General features: G+C 41.8%; 4 non-coding genes across 4 annotated transcripts; all 4 read right to left on the bottom strand.

Annotated features, from left to right (window-relative positions):
- Positions 1-2,924: 2,924 nt before the first annotated feature.
- Positions 2,925-3,044, bottom strand: LOC119319696. Its single transcript, XR_005154573.1, has one exon. It is a non-coding gene; the product is annotated as a small nucleolar RNA SNORD14 (small nucleolar RNA).
- A 43-nt stretch (positions 3,045-3,087) lies between these two features.
- Positions 3,088-3,208, bottom strand: LOC119319695. The gene has a single exon (XR_005154572.1). It is a non-coding gene; the product is annotated as a small nucleolar RNA SNORD14 (small nucleolar RNA).
- A 142-nt stretch (positions 3,209-3,350) lies between these two features.
- LOC119319697 lies at positions 3,351-3,471 on the bottom strand. Its single transcript, XR_005154574.1, has one exon. It is a non-coding gene; the product is annotated as a small nucleolar RNA SNORD14 (small nucleolar RNA).
- Positions 3,472-3,509: 38 nt separating this feature from the next.
- On the bottom strand, positions 3,510-3,648 carry LOC119319852. Its single transcript, XR_005154673.1, has one exon. It is a non-coding gene; the product is annotated as a small nucleolar RNA snoR2/U65 (small nucleolar RNA).
- Positions 3,649-4,458: the final 810 nt, after the last annotated feature.

Below are 4,458 nucleotides of genomic sequence, written 5' to 3'. Positions count from 1 at the left end.
GAGATATATTTCCATGCAACTTTCCACCGTTCCGTTATTATGACACACTTCATCATTGTCATATTGCTTGCATGATCATGTAGTTGACATCGTATTTGTGGCAAATCCACCGTTCATAATTCTTTCATACATGTCACTCATGAGTCATTGCGCATCCCGGTACACCGCCGGAGGCATTCACATAGAGTCATATTTTGTTCTAAGTATCGAGTTGTAATTCTTGAGTTGTAAGTAAATAAAGTGTGATGATCATCATTATTAGAGCATTGTCCCAAGTGAGGAAAGGACGATGGAGACTATGATTCCCTCACAAGTCGGGATGAGACTCTGGATGAAAAAAATATAAAAAAAGGAGAAAGGCCACAAAAAAAGAGAAGGCCCAAAAAAATGAAAAATGAGAGAAAAAGAGAGAAGGGACAATGCTACTATCCTTTTACCACACTTGTGCTTCAAAGTAGCACCATGATCTTCATGATTGAGAGTCTCCTAGGTTGTCACTTTCATATACTAGTGGGAATTTTTCATTATAGAACTTGGCTTGTATATTCCAATGATGGGCTTCCTCAAATTTCCCTAGGTATTCGTGAGCAAGCAAGTTGGATGCACACCCACTTAGTTTCTTTTGTTGAGCTTTCATACACTTATAGCTCTAGTGCATCCGTTGCATGGCAATCCCTACTCACTCGCATTGATTGATGGGCATCTCCATAGCCCGTTGATACACCTAGTTGATGTGAGACTATCTTCTCCTTTTTTGTCTTCTCCACAACCACCATTCTATTCCACATATAGTGCTATATCCATGGCTCACGGTCATGTATTGCGTGAAGATTGAAAAAGTTTGAGAATATCAAAAGTATGAAACAATTGCTTGGCTTGTCATCGGGGTTGTGCATGATTTAAATATTTTGTGTGGTGAAGATGGACCATAGTCAGACTATATGATTTGTAGGGATAACTTTCTTTGGCCATGTTATTTTGAGAAGACATGATTTCTTAGTTAGTATGCTTGAAGTATTATTATTTTTATGTCAATATTAAACTTTTATCTTGAATCTTTCGGATCTGAACATTCATGCCACAATAAAGAAAAATTACATTTAGAAATATGTTAGAAAGCATTCCACATCAAATATTCTTTTTTTATCATTTACCTACTCGAGGACGAGCAGGAATTAAGCTTGGGGATGCTTGATACGTCTCCAACGTATCTATAATTTTTGATTCTCCATGCTATTATATTATCTATTTTGGATGTTAATGGGCTTTATTTTACACTTTTATACCATTTTTGGGACTAACCTACTTACCGGAGGCCCAGCCCAAATTGCTGTTTTTTTGCCTATTTTAGAGTTTCGCCCAAAAGGAATATCAAACGGAGTCCAAATGGAATGAAACCTTCGGAAACATGATTTTCTCAACGAACGTGATCCAGGAGACTTGGAGTGGGCGTCAAGAAACAATCAAGGAGGCCAAGAGGGCAGGGGCGCGCCTACCCCCCTGGGTGCGCCCTCCACCCTCATGGGCCCCTCGTTGCTCCACCGACGTACTTCTTCCTCCTATATATATCCACGTACCCCCCAAACATCCAGGAGCACCACGAAAACCTAATTCCACCGCCGCAACCTTCTGTACCCGAGAGATCCCATCTTGGGGCCTTTTCCGGAGCTCCGCCAGAGGGGGCATTGATCATGGAGGGCCTCTACATCAACTCCATAGCCTCTTCGGTGATGTGTGAATAGTTTACTTCAAATCTTTGGGTCCATAGTTATTAGCTAGATGGCTTCTTCTCTCTCTTTAGATCTCAATACAAAGTTCTCCTCGATTCTCTTGGAGATCTATTTGATGTAATCTTCATTTGCGTTGTGTTTTTCAAGATTCGATGAATTGTCGGTTTATGATCCAGATTATCTATGAACAATATTTGATTTTTCTCGGAATTCTTTTATGTATGATTGGTTTATCTTTTCAAGTCTCTTCGAATTATCAGTTTGGTTTTGCCTACTAGATTGATCTTTCTTGCAATGGGAGAAGTGCTTAGCTTTGGGTTCAATCCTGCGGTGCTCCATCCTAGTGACAGTAGGGGAAACGACATGTATTGTATTATTGCCATCGAGGATAAAAAGATGGGGTTTATATCATATTGCATGAGTTTATCCCTCTACATCATGTCATGTTACTTAAAGCATTACTCTGTTCTTATGAACTTAATACTCCAAATGCATGTTGGATATTGGTCGATGTGTGGAGTAATAGTAGTAGATGCAGAATCGTTTCGGTCTACTTGTCACGGACGTGATGCCTCTATACATGATAATACCTACATATTCTCATAACTATGCTCAATTCAATCAATTGCTCGACAGTAATTCATTTACCCACCGTAATACTTATGCTCTTAAGAGAAGCCACTAGTGAAACCTATGGCCCCCGGATATATCTTCCATCATATTAATCTTTCATCACTTAGCTATTTCTATTGTCGTTTATTTTACCTTGCATCTTTATTTCTCTTTATCATAAAAATACCAAAAATATTATCTTATCATATCTATCAAATCTCACTCTCGTAAGTGACCGTGAAGGGATTGACAACCCCTTTATCGCGTTGGTTGCGAGGTTCTTATTTGTTTGTGTAGGTGCGTGGGACTTGAGCGTGATCTCCTACTGGATTGATACCTTGATTCTCAAAAACTGAGGGAAATACTTATGCTACTTTATTGTATCACCCTTTCCTCTTCAAGGGAAATCCAACGCAGTGCTCAAGAGGTAGTAGTATGGTTAACAGGTTTTTCATCATCGGACAAACAGAAAGAGAAAAACAAACAAATAGGTCAACAAGACAGAACACAAATTACTACATAAAACAAAATCTGACAAAAGAAGACATGAGAGGAATGACGCTAACAGTGAGCTGACATTATGCCCTCAGACATCCAAAGAAGGATCTAACAGCATTAGCTCTCAAGCCTAGCTGGGCAAAAGGTCTTAGGCGGCAACTGCGAATGTTTGAGAAACAAGCCTTAAACTAATCATCACTAGGCTCACATTAACACTAAACAACTAAAGGAAATATATGACCAGCATTGCATCAGACATCCAAGGAAGAACCGAACAACACTAGCTCTCAAGCCTGGCAAGGCAAAAGCTCTTAGGAGGCAACTGTGAATGTTTTGAGAAACAAGCCTTGATTTTATCATCATTTGCAATGCAGAAACATTTTCAATATACTCCCTTTGTAAACTTTTATAAGATCTTTTAGATAACTACTTTAGTGATCTAAAATATCTTGTAAAAGTTTACAAAGGGAGGACTATGTAGCTCAGTTATATTGAGCTGAAAAAATAACAAGGCACAGACATCCAAGGAAAGAATTAGCAGCATCACCTCTCAAGCCTGGCACGGCGAAAGCTCTTAGGCGGCAACTGCGAATGTTTTGAGAAACAAGCCTTAAATTTATCATCATTGCCGTAAATTACAAGCAAAACAACTCAACTATATTAGGTAGGCAATTTAATCACAATAATAGGCTCTGCAGACTAACAAAATGAAGTTCCAGGTTCCTATCAATGAGTGAAAACTAATTCTTAGCCCAATTATAGATCCCTTGGTCAATGCATGTAGCTACCAAAGAAGGACCATTGGGCCCAAGTTAGATAGATGCTTAGTATCACTAGCACATGGAAACCACCACAGACCACTGCCAATGGTTCAACAGCAAAAATTAGCACCCAGCAGCAAAAATACAAACTAGAGATATTCAAGCCAAGTATAACAGTATAGGCCTAGGAAGCATTGAAGAATCTATCTATGAATTTGAAATAAACTACAAAATGCAAGGTTGTATCTTCCTTCAGGTGCTCATCATCGTACACACTACAAGCATAAGCCCAGTCCTTTGGTAGAGATCTGAAGAAAATAGGGTTAAATGTTGGATCATGTCCATCGTAAAGAAGATGGGGGAACAACCGACGGGGCACGGGCAGCGGCGCCGCCCTCCTCGTGTGTGGTGGGGAGGAGCGGCGGGGGCGGCACGAGATGGGAGGCGCCCGCAACAAAGGGGACAGGGCGGTTAGATCAGCACGGCGAACATCCCTCGGGCGGCGTGGGAAGCTAAATCGTTGTACTCCCTGGCCTTGGCCTTGGCCGCTACCACCCGAGTAGTCCTCATCTCCGGTGAGGATCCATCTTCGCCTTCATGGGTGCCTGCAGAGAGAGAGAGAGAGATTTAGATAAAGAAATCATGACAAAGAGAGAGTAGGGGAAGAGAGAGAGATGGAGGGAGATGAACCGTCCTGGAAGAGCATACCACCGTGTTCGTGCAGCAGATCATCGAGAGGCCGCAAGGTCGAGACGGCAGGCGGTCGGATCTAGCCGAGGGGAAGGGGGTGCGCGGAGGGCGGCTCGAGCACGAGACGGAGGGCGCCAGCAAGGACCTCGGCCCGCAGAAGAGCAGGG

The sequence above is a fragment of the Triticum dicoccoides genome, chromosome 6A, assembly GCF_002162155.2.
Source record: "Triticum dicoccoides isolate Atlit2015 ecotype Zavitan chromosome 6A, WEW_v2.0, whole genome shotgun sequence".
NCBI classification, from domain to species: Eukaryota; Viridiplantae; Streptophyta; class Magnoliopsida; order Poales; family Poaceae; genus Triticum; species Triticum dicoccoides.
The sequence above is the reverse complement of the archived record's forward strand: the minus strand, read 5'-3'. Positions and strand labels throughout refer to the sequence as shown.